This window comes from Callithrix jacchus, chromosome 9 (assembly GCF_049354715.1).
Source record: "Callithrix jacchus isolate 240 chromosome 9, calJac240_pri, whole genome shotgun sequence".
Lineage (NCBI taxonomy): Eukaryota > Metazoa > Chordata > Mammalia > Primates > Cebidae > Callithrix > Callithrix jacchus.
In genome coordinates, this window is record NC_133510.1 from 28,739,098 (window position 1) to 28,753,891 (window position 14,794).

Sequence of the window (14,794 nt, forward strand, 5' to 3'; positions counted from 1 at the left end):
CAGAACCGCACAGCTTCATGGAAACTGAACAACTGGCTCTTGAATGTTGACTGGGTAAACAATGAAATGAAGACAGAAATAAAGAAGTTCTTTGAAACCAATGAGAACGAAGACACAACAAGCCAGAACCTCTGGGATACATTTAAAACAGTCTCTAGAGGAAAGTATATAGCAGTAAGTGCCCATATGAGGAGAATGGAGAGATCCAAAATTGACACCCTATCGTCAAAATTGAAAGAGCTAGAGGAGCAAGATCAAAAAAACTCAAAACACAGCAGAAGACAAGAAATAACTAAGATCAGAGCTGAACTGAAGAAGATTGAGACACAAAAAACCCTTCAAAAAATCAATAAATCCAAGAGCTGGTTTTTTGAAAAGTTCAACAAAATAGACAGACCACTAGCCAGATTGATTAAAAAGAAAAGAGAGAACAACCAAATAGATGCAATAAAAAATGATAAAGGGAAAATCACCACAGACTGCACAGAAATTCAAACCATCATCAGAGAATATTACAAACAACTCTGTACACATAAACTAGTAAACCAGGAAGAAATGGATAAATTCCTGGACTCCTGTGTCCTCCCAAGCCTAAACCAGGAGGACGCTGAAACTATGAATAGACCAATAACAAGGTCAGAAGTCGAGGCAGCAATTAAGAGCCTACCACTCAAAAAAAGCCCAGGTCCAGACGAATTCACAGCTGAATTCTACCAGACACACAAAGAGGAGCTGGTACCATTCCTTCTAAAACTATTCCAAACAATCCAAAAAGAGGGAAGCCTTCCCAAATCATTTTACGAGAACAACATCATTCTGATACCAAAACCCGGCAGAGACCCAACAAGAAAAGAAAACTTCAGGCCAATATCTATGATGAACATAGATGCAGAAATCTTCAATAAAATATTGGCAAGCCGATTGCAACAGCAAATCAAAAAACTTATTCATCATGATCAAGTAGGACTCATCCCGGGGATGCAAGGCTGGTTCAACATATGCAAGTCTATAAACGTAATTCACCACATAAACAGAACCAAAAACAAAAACCACATGATTATCTCAATTGATGCAGAGAAGGCATTTGACAAAATTCAACAGCCCTTTATGCTAAAAACCCTCAATAAACTTGGTATCGATGGAACGTATCTCAAAGTAATAAAAGCTATTTATGACAAACGAACAGCCAATATCATACTGAATGGGCAAAAACTGGAAGCATTCCCTTTGAAATCCGGCACTAGACAAGGATGCCCTCTTTCACCACTCCTATTCAATATAGTACTGGAAGTTCTAGCCAGAGCAATCAGGCAAGAAAAAGAAATAAAGGGTATTCAAATAGGAAAGGTGGAAGCCAAATTGTCTCTATTTGCAGAAGACATGATAGTATACCTAGAAGACCCCATCGCCTCAGCCCAAAAACTCCTGAAACTGATAATCAGCTTCAGCAAAGTCTCAGGATATAAAATCAATGTGCAAAACTCACAAGCATTTGTCTACACCAATAACAGACTTAAAGAAAGCCAAATCAAGAACGAACTGCCATTCACAATTGCTACAAAAAGAATAAAATACCTTGGAATACAACTCACAAGGAACGTAAGGAACCTCTTCAAGGAGAACTACAAACCACTGCTCAACGAAATCAGAGAGGACACAAACAGATGGAGAAACATTCCATGTTCATGGTTAGGAAGAATTAATATCGTGAAAATGGCTATACTGCCCAAAGTAATTTACAGAATCAGTGCTATCCCCATCAAGCTACCATTGACTTTCTTCACAGAACTGGAAAAAACCACCATGAACTTCATATGGAACCAAAAGAGAGCCCGCATAGCCAAGTCAATTCTAAGCAAAAAGAACACAGTGGGGGGCATCACACTACCGGATTTCAAACTATACTACAAGGCTAGAGTAATCAAAACAGCATGGTACTGGTACCAAAACAGAGATATAGACCAATGGAAGAAAACAGAGACACCGGAGGCAACACAACATATCTACAACTATACAATCTTTGATAAACCTGACAAAAACAAGCAATGGGGAAAGGATTCCCTGTTTAACAAATGGTGTTGGGAAAACTGGCTAGCCATGTGCAGAAAGCAGAAACTGGACCCCTTCCTGACACCTTACACTAAAATTAACTCCAGATGGATTAAAGACTTAAATATAAGACCTGGCACCATAAAAACCCTAGAAGGAAATCTAGGCAAAACTATCCGGGACATAAAAGTAGGCAAGGACTTCATGAACAAAACACCAAAAGCATTGGCAACAAAAGCCAAAATAGACAAATGGGACCTAATGAAACTCCACAGCTTCTGCACGGCAAAAGAAACAGTCACTAGAGTGGATCGGCAAACAACAGAATGGGAAAAAATTGTCGCAGTTTACCCATCTGACAAAGGGCTGATATCCAGAATTTACAAAGAACTCAAACAGATTTACAGGAAAAAAACAAGCCCATTCAAAAGTGGGCAAAGAATATGAACAGACACTTTACGAAAGAAGACTTTTTTTTTTTTGGTTTATAGGAGAGATTTATTTGAAGAAATATTACAACATATAAAAACTACATAAAATCTTAATTTCCACTCATACAGTGGTAGATTCGATATAATGCATAATAAAAAAACTTTTAAAATCCAGAATGCACAAAGTACTGCACAATTTGATCACTAAATCATTAGTTGGTAAGCAAACCTCACACAACAGCTTCATGTCAGCCAAGGCCAGAAACACCATGTGCCACACATGTGAACGGACAGATGGACATGTTAAAAACACAACATCAGTGCATGTTGGGGATTCCTGGTGCCAGAAACATGGGTGAAGGGAGGGCAGAACTAGTCCTTAGCAGCTTCCTCCTCCTTTATTTTAGCTGAGGCACTCTCTCGGGCTTTGGCCAACACACAGAGCTTGATCTCCAAGCCGATGGCTTTGGCCAGGGGTGGTGGCACGGCATTGCCCACCTGCCGGTGCTTGTCCAGGATATTGCCAAAGAGCCGGTAGGTGTCAGGGAAGCCCTGGTAGCGGGCACACTCCCGCACACTCACCACACGGTGTTGCTCGGGGTGGAGCACGCGGCCCTGCTTGCCCATGGGCTCGGGGTTGGTGACAGTTGTGCTGAAGAAGCCGTCCCACTCAAGCCTTCCATAGAGGCCAGCCCAGTGGTTGTGCCGGTTCCCAGTGTGGGGCAGGCACCAGGGGATGAGGGTGTTGAACTGCCTAGCTGCAGGGTCGCAGGCTTTGCCAGCTTCCACACAGGAGCAGACCCCACGGAGGGCCCCGGAGCTGCTGCGACCGTTCTTCCTGTCATGGTGGGTGTACCGCAGCTTCCGGGCCATGGTGCCGTCCGAGAGCCGCACTTCGATGTTGGGCAGATCTTGCCGGTCTGAGCCGGGGGCCAAGGGGATGTGCCGCATGCGGGCGGCCACCAATGCACTCATGTCCTTACAGATGTGGTCCCTGAGGATGGGCTGGTACTGTGTGCCCCGGAGCTGCCTCTGGAACCAGGACTGAGGCTCCCCGTTGTAGGAGATCTCCAGTGCCGAGGCTCCGTTCTGCACCTCCGGCAGGTCAGACATCGTGTCTCGCACCGTGATGGTCCGGAAAGGACCCGAGCTCAACCTGGTTATGTTGCTCACGAACTTCTTGTCGTCCACCACCACGCTCAGCTGGCAGGCCCGGGGTGCAAACACATGCAGTGGCTCCGGGAACAGGGGAAGCTTCTCTCCAGGGGCTGCAGCCAGGATGATGGCCCGCCTCCGCGTCTGGGCCACGCCATACTGACTGGCCTGCAGCACGCCAAAGGTGCACTGATAGCCCATGCGGACCAGGCAGCGGAGGGTGAGCTTCAGAACCATGGAGCGCTTGAAGGAGACAAAGTTCCTGACGTTCTCCAGGAGGAAGAACCGGGGCCGGTAGTAGTCACAGTAGCTGAGGAAGGAGACCACCAGGGAGTTTTTGAACTTGGAGTAGGTGCGCGAGTTGAAGCAGTTCATGCCGCTGAAGCCCTGGCAGGGCTGCCCACCACAGAGCGTCTCCACATCTCCCTTCTGGGGCAGCCGCTGGCCACGGGAGTTGGTGGTCTCCCCAGCCATGACCAGCTTCAGCAGGACGTTGCAGTCCTCTGTGAACACCGTGGATCCGGGGTTGTTCAGCCGGAATGCCTGGGCTGCCGGGTCCCACATCTCGATGGCCCACAGCGTCTCAGAGATGCCTGCTTGGTGGAATCCCTCCGACAATCCCCCACAGCCAGAAAACACGTCTAGGGTCCGCAACTTGGGCAGCTTGATCTCAGTCTCTGGCTCGCTCGGCTCACAGGCTTGGGACTTGGGCTTGCCCTTCCCTTTTCCCTTGCCCTTCCCTTTGTTTCCAGGGCTACGAGCATGGTTGGGAGGATCTTCAAAGCTTTTGCTCCTCGCATTATAGGCCTCAGGGAAGTAGAAGCGGTTGGGGCCGCCCATGGAGTACTCCTGGACGCACTCGGGCAGGTCCTCCCTGTACTCCACGGTGCAGCGGCCCTGCACGGCCTTGAAGTCCACCACGGCCTCCTCATCACTCCAGTAGAGCAGGTTGATGTCTGCGTGATTTTCAATCATATGAAAAAATGCTCATCGTCACTGGTCATCAGAGAGATGCAAATCAAAACCACATTGAGATACCATCTCACGCCAGTTAGAATGGTGATCATTAAAAAATCTGGAGACAACAGATGCTGGAGAGGATGTGGAGAAAAAGGAACACTTTTACACTGTTGGTGGGAGTGTAAATTAGTTCAACCATTGTGGAAGACAGTGTGGCGATTCCTCAAGGCCTTAGAAATAGAAATTCCATGTGACCCAGCAATCCCATTACTGGATATATATCCAAAAGACTATAAATCGTTCTACTATGAGGACACATGTACACAAATGTTCATTGCAGCACTGTTTACAATAGCAAATACCTGGAATCAACCCAAATGCCCATTGATAATAGACTGGATTGGAAAAATGTGGCACATATACACCATGGAATATTATGCAGCAATCAGAAATGATGAGTTTGTGTCATTTGTAGGGACATGGATGAATCTGGAGAACATCATCCTCAGCAAACTGACACAAGAACAGAAAATGAAACACCGCATATTCTCACTCATAGGCGGGTGATGAAAAATGAGAACACATGGACACAGAAAGGGGAGTACTAAACACTGGGGTCTATTGGGGGGAAAAGGGGAGGGCCAGTGGGAGGGGGAGGTGGGGAGGGATAGCCTGGGGAGAAATGCCAAATGTGGGTGAAGGGGAGAAACAAAGAAAAGCACACTGCCATGTGTGTACCTACGCAACTGTCTTGCATGCTCTGCTCATGTACCCCAAAACCTAAAATCCAATAAAAAATTTAAGAAAAAATAAAAAATAAAATAAAACTTTGACACAAAACAAAAAAAATAAAAATTAAAAAAAAATAAGGAAAAAAGTTCTTAAATGGTCCCGGGTCAAATTTGAGAAGTATTTCCGATCAAGAAGAGAGAAAGCTGAAATGGCCTCTGAGATAAGTCTGACTCTGCTTAAAAGCTTGCTCCTAAAACCGTATTTCGGCCTTTGGTGGACTGTTTGTCATCAAAGAAATCTGGCACATCATGTAGAAGAGAATGATTAATGCGACACCAAGTAAACCTAACAGTGAAATCCAACCATTGTTACTCAAGTTAATGAATGATTTGGAGTGCTGATACACTCTTATAAAACACAGTTGACTGTTTACAAGACAGAGCAATTTCTTTTCTTACATTTTCTCCTCCAGCATTTCTGAGCAATTACATTAGGAAGTGGCCGTTTACCCTGGCAGCTGGGCTCCATATCTCCACCACTGGAGAGACAATTCCCCAGGCCACAAATAGCCAGAGAGCTGACTCATTACATAAAAAGGAAGTTCTCTTTGGTAAGAGAGTTTAAAGAACATACTTTAGAACGTGCATTAAACACTAGTGTTAATCATTGCCAGAAAGGACGAGTAGGCTACAGGCTGGTTGGTGAACTTAAACCCAACTTATTTTGATAAAATTTGGTACCTTGGACTCTAGATCTTTTGTGAAAACTGAGGCTGTAGGCCCAGCACCCAGCACTAACCTGAGTGTCAGGAACTTTCCATTTCCTTTATAAATCTAATAAATCATTAATATCTTACTGTGGTAAGTATGACACTTCTCTTTGTCTCCTTGTCTAAAATAATAAGCCTGGCCTACTTATCTATATTAGAGGTGATGGTGAAATTCAGTTAACTGTGCCTAACACCCTATGATCCCTGGTGTGGATAGTTCAAAAAATAATTTTTTTTAATTGTAGGCAAAGAGGAGAAAATAGAAAATATCACAAAATTTTATAGCTATAAAAGAAATCTATAGGTGTGTATAGTCAGGGCAACCTGAATCTATGCTCCCTGACTGCAATATAAACTATGTATCTAGTAACTACACTCACAAGTACATATGTAGTAATTTTTTCCCCAATTTGCTTGTACATTTCCTTTCCTTTCTATCGTAAGACAGAAAAAAAAATTATCTCTGGACACTTCCCCAAGTGAATGCATTTTTTTCTTGTCTGGGCACACAGCCAATAGAGATTAAACTAGGTAGGGAATTGATATGACTGTGGGTGAGTGTGCTAACTCCTCTGGATGCCAATTTTCTTCTCTGTAAAATAAAAACTGGACAGATAAGTGGTTTTCAAACCTCAGTATATTTTAGAGTTACCTAGGAAAGCAGGTCTTAGCCATCAGGGTATGATTTGTGCATTGGTATTTATTTTTACAAACTCCCAAGAGATTCTTATGTTTACCAAAGTTAGAGAATTTCTAAATCCAAGCATTCCTAAAATGGCTCTAACAATCGTTAATCTTTTTTAAAACATACCTTCTCTGCATATATAGAAAAAAAATTTTAAGTGTAAAAACACAATTATATACATACTTTGGGGGCATTTTTTTCTCTTTTCTGTTTTTGTGTGGCTTCCCCTCCTGCTGATCCCCCCATGGGCTCCATGGTAACAATCTATCAATGATCTTCATAAAGCAGGCAGGGGCCTTCCTGGTCCCTTTTTCTAGATTTGGGATGCTGAATCCCAAACTTCAAACGCATTTTTTAAATCTAACTGAAAATGACAATTATGTGCAAATCCTCTGTTTCCTCTCATTCTATCTCCCTTGCCACCATCAAGATAACCTAGTTGCAATTGATTTTGCACAATCATGATTGTTTGCCTCCAGGTCTCCAGGGTGAGCTCAATGCTTGGTGGGAATTTAGGAATTGTTTGTTAACTGTCTTTGGAAAAGAGGAAATTCAATCTTTGCTGCTGATTGGTGACTCTAAGTGAGAGGTTGTCTTTACTAGAAGTAAGAATATCGGGGATGCATGAAAGTAACAAAGCAGCCAAAGTCAGAACCTGAGTCTCCCATGAGTCTATTGAACTCTCTCAATTCACAGGCAAATGAGACTCTGAAGTTGGACATTCCATATATAAAAAGTAATGGCTTCCTCCAAAATAGGTAGAGACCTACCAAAGATCACATTATCAATCCAAATAAACACCATGTGGAATTTCACAAAATTCTTATGCTTAGTCTATTTGATTATCTTTGTCAAATTTTCACAGAAATTGGATCAAGCACAGAAACTGATTGTATTGTATGGTTTTCTATTTGAATAGTAACAAGAATAATAAAGGTAGTTTGTAATTTGGAACAGGCAAAAAAATTAATAAATATTTTGCTGATGGGTAGAAATCTTTCTGAGACTGTAATTTGATTCATTTGCTTATGGAACCAAAACACTGGAGGGAAATGTTCCCAATGAATCACTATGAATGGGAAGCTGATATATGATTTACCACCTTACCTCACCTTACAATGCATTAATGGTTCCCTGCATGTTTTACTTTATGTTCATCCAAAAACACCCAGATTAATAAGCAGTGTATATTAATAAGCAGTATACACAAGAGTGTATATAACATCACAGGGTCCACCTTTGAGGTGCCAGGAAGGATCATGCCAAAACCATCAAGATAATGGATTGTGCCACCTCCTTTGGCAACACAAACCAGTTTACCCTTCTGTTGCCACTAGTGCAGATTACAAGCTTAATTAAGAATTCGCCAAAAGATCCAAAGATCAAAAGACTATGGCTGATTACACATCATCAAATCTATATATTAAAAAAATACAGAGCATACATGTCAACCTGTTCTTAAAAACACTCTCAGAGCTGTCATATGTGCTAGATAGTTCTCCACAGAGAAGACCTTCGTCTTCAGGATGTTAGGAAAACCTCCTGACTCAAGCACTGAAATAAATGCAAATCACCATTATGAAGTAAAATCTATAAACAAGCTTGGAACCCAATCTCAAATCCCTCAGATCCACACCTATACACTCAGTAACTCATGTCTATGAGCCATGGTGACCATGTCCGGGGTTGGGGTCAGAAGAATCAGGGGAAATGCAACAGCAAGGGGACTCTTCTTCAGTCTTGGGTGACTCTGCATTCCATTTATGATGCCTATGGGGAATACAAGAGGAGCTTCAAATAAGCACTGGATATATGAGCCTGGAGCTCACAGGAGAAATCCGAGGGAAGAAGGACATGTGGGAGTTTGTATCATGTGGGTAACCATAGCAAAGCCTTGCAAATTAATAAGGGCCCCTTTAGATCAAAAAAATTTCCATTCTAATTTTCACCAGCCTTCCCAACATAGACTTTCTGCATTATTATTACAGTATTTTAATTTTGAAATTTTTATAAGATTTACTCTGCTGCAAATTAGTTGTTAAAACTTAAACAAGTCATTTAATTAACTTATTAGGTTCTTGTTTTTTTCATCTGACAAGCTGAGATAAATAACCGTTATAAATTCTAACTTCAAAGGTTAATCTGAGGATCGAATGAGAAAACAGAAAAGCACTTAGAAAAATGAAAACATTACCCAAATGCCACTTTTTATTTCTGTTAGGTTTCTTTTTTTTTTTTTTTTTAAGAAATACAGTTTCTTGGCTATTAGGAATGAAAAGAAGACAAAAATTAAATTAAACATGCATTAAACTTCATGTGAGGGAAACAACCAATAAAAGAAAAAAAATATCCAAAGAAAAATAAAAGAGAAATAACATGAACAAAAATTGAAATAAATACACTGGAAAACACTGAAATTCTAGAACAAATAAAACTTAGCTGTTCTATAAGCAAAAATACAAAAACAGTTTGCAAATTGATGACAGATAAAAGATGAGCTTACATAGAAAATGACAATTAAATAAAATATGAGTATTGAATACAAGTGAATATTTATAAAAATTAAGTATGCTACTTTACTCACCCCCTTCATTAAAATGATCACTTTTTTGTCTTAAAAGTAACAGAGTAACGAATGTGCCTCATCTGGAAATTAATTGTATTTCCTGTATAACTAAATGAGGCATTATGTGTAGTCCATATTTTTGTTCCATACTACACTTTTTAAAGTAGGGAATCGAATTTTAATTGTCTATAGAAATGTCTTTGTAAGTTGTTTTAAATGGAATAATGTCAAAAAAAATAGCAAAAACTACAAGGAAGTCCCATGAGAAATTCAGATTTCAACTATATGGTCTGGATGTATCCTGGTCTACCCGCTACCTCCTTGCTGGAGTGGGGGCACCATTTTCCTCCTTGGCTTCAGGGACTCCTGGGCTCTTTCCCAGAGGGATTGAGCCGACAGTGGACTTGGGTACAGAATTTTTTTTCTTGTTAACGTGTTAAGATATAATTATCAGAATTGACTGGGGCCATTTGGTTCTGGAATGATGCACTGGCTCTCTGATAACAAATTGAGAAAAAAGAAGATTCCTGTCATCTTGGCAATAGTCTCTTTAAAATGGGATTTCTCTTTGATGGAAACCTTCAGCTCCCTGTTTCTTTATTATGGGCTCTTGGTTTCTTCATCTGATAAGCTGAGATAAACCATAATTATAAATTCCAACTTCAAAGGTTAATCTGAGGATCGAATGAGAAGACAGAAAAGCACTTAGAAGAGTTAAAACATTATCCAAATAATACATTTTATTTCTGTTAGGGTTTTTTAATTTTGAAATTTGTCATAAGATTTATGTTGTCAATTCCTCTTAAAGTGGTAATTTCTCCGAAGCTTGCCTCTCAGTCTTGGGGTTTGACCTTTGGGAACAGTCCTCTCTTTCTGCCTTTCACACCCTATCTGGTCCACATTTGTCTGAACTACACTCAGCTGGTGGGTGTTACTTTCCAACTAATGTGCTCCTAGAAAAAAGTCAGGCTCACAGAGGCTCCCTCCAAATGCATAGCCATCAAGGAGACAAAAATATTTGTCAGCTTGGACCACCATAACAAAATATCATAGAATGGGTGCCTAAAACAACAGAAATTCATTTCTCACCATTCTGAAGGCTGAAAGTCTGAGATCAGGAAGCCACTATGGTTGATTTCTGATGATGCCTCACTTCCTGGCTTGTGGGCAGCTGCCTTTATGCTGTGTGTTCACATGACCTTTACGTAGGAGAGGGCATGAGAGAGCTCAAGCACTCATATCAGGGCCCCACACTTATAACCTCATTTAACCTTAATCATTACTTTATCGGCTCTGTCTCCAAATTCAGTTTCATTGTGGGTTAGGGGTTCAACACATGAATTTTGGAGAGACACAGTTCAGCCCATCACAGACAATGTAGACAATTAGAATACACTAAAGCTAATCCCAGAAACAAAAGTGACCTGAGGAGATTTTCTTTAATGCAATATGAATTTGCTCTTTTTTTTTCTTAATGGCATTTTAGGTTTTGGGGTACATGTGAAGAACATGCAAGATAGTTGCATAGGTACACACGTGGCAGTGTGATTTGCAGCCTTCCTCCCCTTCACCTATATCTGGCATTTCTCCCCATGCTGTCTATCCCCAACTCCCCACCCCCCACTGTCCCCCCCCATTCCTCCCAACAGACCCCAGTGTGTAGTGCTCCCCTCCCTGTGTCCGTGTGTTCTCATTGTTCAACACCCACCTATGAGTGAGAACATGTGGTATTTCATTTTCTGTTCTTGTGTCAGTTTGCTGAGAATGATGGTCTCAAGGTTCATCCATGTCCCTTATTGTCCCTACAAAGGACACGAACTCATCATTTTTTATGGCTGCATAATGTTCCATGGTGTATACGTGCCACATTTTCCCTGTCCATCAGTGGGCATTTGGGTTGGTTCCAGGTCTTTGCTATTGTAAACAGTGCTGTAATAAACATTCGTGTGCATGTGTCCTTATACTAGAACGATTTATAATCCTCCAGATATATACCCAGTAATGGGATTGCTGCGTCAAATGGAATTTCTATTTCTAGGTCCTTGAGGAATCGCCACACTGTCTTCCCACAATGGTTGAACTAATTTACACTCCCACCAGCAGTGTAAAAGTGTTCCTATTTTCTCCACATCCTCTCCAGCATCTGTTGTCTCCAGATTTTTTAATGATTGCCATTCTGACTGGCGTGAGACAGTATCTCAATGTGGTTTTGATTTGCATTTCTCTAATGACCAGTGATGATGAGCATTTTTTCCTATGTTTGTTGGCCTCATGTATGTCTTCTTTTGTAAATTGTCTGTTCATATCCTTTGCCCACTTTTGAATGGGCTTGTTTGGTTTTTTCCTGTAAATCTGTTTGAGTTCTTTGTAAATTCTGGATATCAGCCCTTTGTCAGATGGGTAAACTGCAAAAATTCTTTCACATTCTGTTGTTGGCTGAATCACTCTAATAACTGTTTCTTTTGCTGTGCAGAAGCTGTGGAGTTTGATTAGGTCCCATTTGTCTATTTTGGCTTTTTTTGCCAATGTTTTTGGTGCTTTGGTCATGAAGTCCTTGCTTACTCCTATGTCCTGAATGGTTTTGCCTAGATTTTCTTCTAGAGTTTTTATACTGTAGGTCTTCTGTTTAAGTCTTTAATCCATCTGGACTTAATTTTAGTTTAAGGTGTCAGGAAGTGGTTCAGTTTCTGCTTTCTGCACATGGGTAGCCTGTTTTCCCAACACCATTTATTAAACAGGGAATCCTTTCCCCATTGCTTGCTTTTGTCAGGTTGGTCAAAGATCAGATGCTTCTGGTTATGCTGTGTTGCCTCTGAGGCCTCTGTTGTGTTCCATTAATCTATATCTCTGTTTTGGTACCAGTACCATGCTGTTTTGATTACTGTAGCCTTGTAGTATAGTTTGAAGTCCGGTAGTGTGATCCTTTTGCTTAGAATTGACTTGGCTATGCGGGCTCTCTTTTGGTTCCATATGAAGTTCATGGTGATTTTTCCAGTTCTATGAAGAAGGTCATTGGTAACTTGATGGAGATAGCATTAAATCTATAAATTACTTTGGGCAGTATGGCCATTTTCACAATATTGATTCTTCCTAACCATGAACATGGAATGTTTCTCCATCTGTTTGTTTCCTCTCTTATTTCCTTGAGCAGTGGTTTGTAGTTCTCCTTGAAGAGGTCCTTTAGGTTCCTTGTTAGTTGTATTGCTAAGTGTTTTATTCTCTTTGTAGCAATTGTGAATGGCAATTCATTCTTGATTTCGCTCTCTTTCAGTCTTTTATTGGTGTAGAGGAATGCTTGTGATTTTTGCACATTGATTTTATATCCTGAGACTTTGCTGAAGTTGCTTATCAGTTTCAGTACATTTTGGGCTGAGTCAGTGGGATCTTCTAGATATATAATCATGTCATCTGCAAATAGAGACAATTTGGCTTCCTCCTTTCCTATTTGAATAGCCTTTATTTCTTTTTTTTGCCTGATTGCTCTGGCTAGAAATTCCAGTACTATATTGAATAGGAGTGGTGAGAGAGGGCATCCTTGTCTAGTGCCTGATTTCAAAGGGAATGCTTCCAGTTTTTGCTCATTCAGTATGATATTGGCTGTTGGTTTGTCATAAGTAGCTTTTATTATTTTGAGATATGTTCCATCAATACCTAGTTTATTGAGGGTTTTTAGAATAAAGGGCTGTTGAATTTTGTCCAAGGCCTTCTCTGCATCAATTGAGATAATCATGTGGTTTTTGTCTTTGGTTCTGCTTATGCAGTGAATTACATTTATTGACTTGCATATGTTGAACCAGCCTTGCATCCACAGGATGAATCCTACTTGATCATGGTGTATAAGCTTTTTTATATGCTGTTGTAATCAGTTTGCCCGTATTTTATTGAAGATTTTTGCACGTATGGTCATCATGGATATTGGCTTGAAGTTTTTTTTTCTTGTTGAGTCTCTGCCGGGATTTGGTATCAGGAAAATATTGGTCTCCTAAAATGATTTGGGAAGGATTCCCTCTTTTTTAGTTCTTTGGAATAGTTTCAGAAGGAATGGTACCAGCTCCTCTTTGTGTACCTGGTAGAATTCAGCTGTAAACACATCTGGGCCTGGGCTTTTTTTTGTGTAATAGGCTTTTAATTGCTGCCTCAACTTCAGACCTTGTTATTGGTCTATTCATACTTTTGGCTTCCTTCTGTTTTAGGCTTGGGAGGACACAGGTGTCCAGGAATTTATCCATTTCTTCCAGGTTTACTAGTTTATGTGCATAGAGTTGTTTGTAATAATCTCTGACGATGGTTTCAATTTCTGTGGCATCTGTGGTGATTTCCCCTTTATCGTTTTTTATTGCAACTATTTGGTTGTTCTCTCTTTTCTTTTTTATCAGTCTGGCTAGTGGTCTGTCTATTTTGTTGATCTTTTCAAAAAACCAGCTCTTGGATTTATTGATTTTTTTGAAGGTTTTTTTCGTGTCTCTATCTCCTTCAGTTCTACTCTGATCTTAGTTATTTCTTGTCTTCTGCTGGGTTTTGAGTTTTTTTGATCTTGCTCCTCTAGCTCCTTCAATTTCGACGATAGGGTGTCAATTTTAGATCTCTCCACTCTTCTCATGTGGGCACTTATTGCTATATATTTTCCTCTGGACACTGCTTTAAATGTGTCCCAGAGATTCTGGTATGTTGTGTCTTTGTTCTCATTGGTTTTGAAGAACTTCTTTATTACTGCCTTCATTTCATTGTTTATCCAGTCAACATTCAAGAGCCAGTTGTTCAGTTTCCATGAAGCTGTGCGGTTCTGGGTTACTTTCTGAATTCTGAGTTCTAACTTGATTGCACTGTGGTCTGAGACACTGTTTATTATAATTTCCGTTATTTTGCATTTGCTGAAAAGTGATTTACTTCCAATTATGTGGTCAATTTTTGAGTAGGTGTGATGTGGTGCTGAGAAGAATGTATATTCTGTGGATTTGGGGTGGAGAGTTCTGTAAATGTCTATCAGTTTTGCTTGTTCCCTGTCTGAGGTCAAGTCCTGGATATCTTTGTTAATTTTCTGTCTGGTTGATCTGTCTAATATTGACAATGGGGTATTAAAGTCTCCCACTATTATTCTGTGGGTCTATGTCTCTTTGTAAGTCATTAAGAACTTACCTTATGTATCTGGGTGCTCCTGTATTGGGTGCATATATATTTAGGATTGTTAGCTCTTCTTCTTGCATCGATCCTTTTACCATTATGTAATGTCCTTGTCTCTTTTGATTTTTTTTTTGCTTCAAAGTCTATTTTGTCAGAGATGAGAATTGCAACTCCTGCTTTATTTTGCTCTCCAGTTGCTTGGTAAATCTTCCTCCATCCCTTTATTTTGAGCCTTTGTGTATCCTTGCATATGAGATGGGTTTCCTGGATACAGCACACCAATGGGTTTTGGCTTTTTATCCAATTTGCTAGTCTGTGTCTTCTGA

General features: G+C 40.6%; 1 pseudogene across 1 annotated transcript; it reads right to left on the reverse strand.

Moving 5' to 3' along the window:
* Positions 1 to 2,519: 2,519 nt before the first annotated feature.
* LOC118144132 (DNA (cytosine-5)-methyltransferase 1 pseudogene) lies at positions 2,520 to 4,770 on the reverse strand (annotated as a pseudogene). The gene has a single exon (XR_013522298.1). The product of XR_013522298.1 is annotated as a DNA (cytosine-5)-methyltransferase 1 pseudogene (transcript).
* Between the last annotated feature and the right edge of the window lie 10,024 nt (positions 4,771 to 14,794).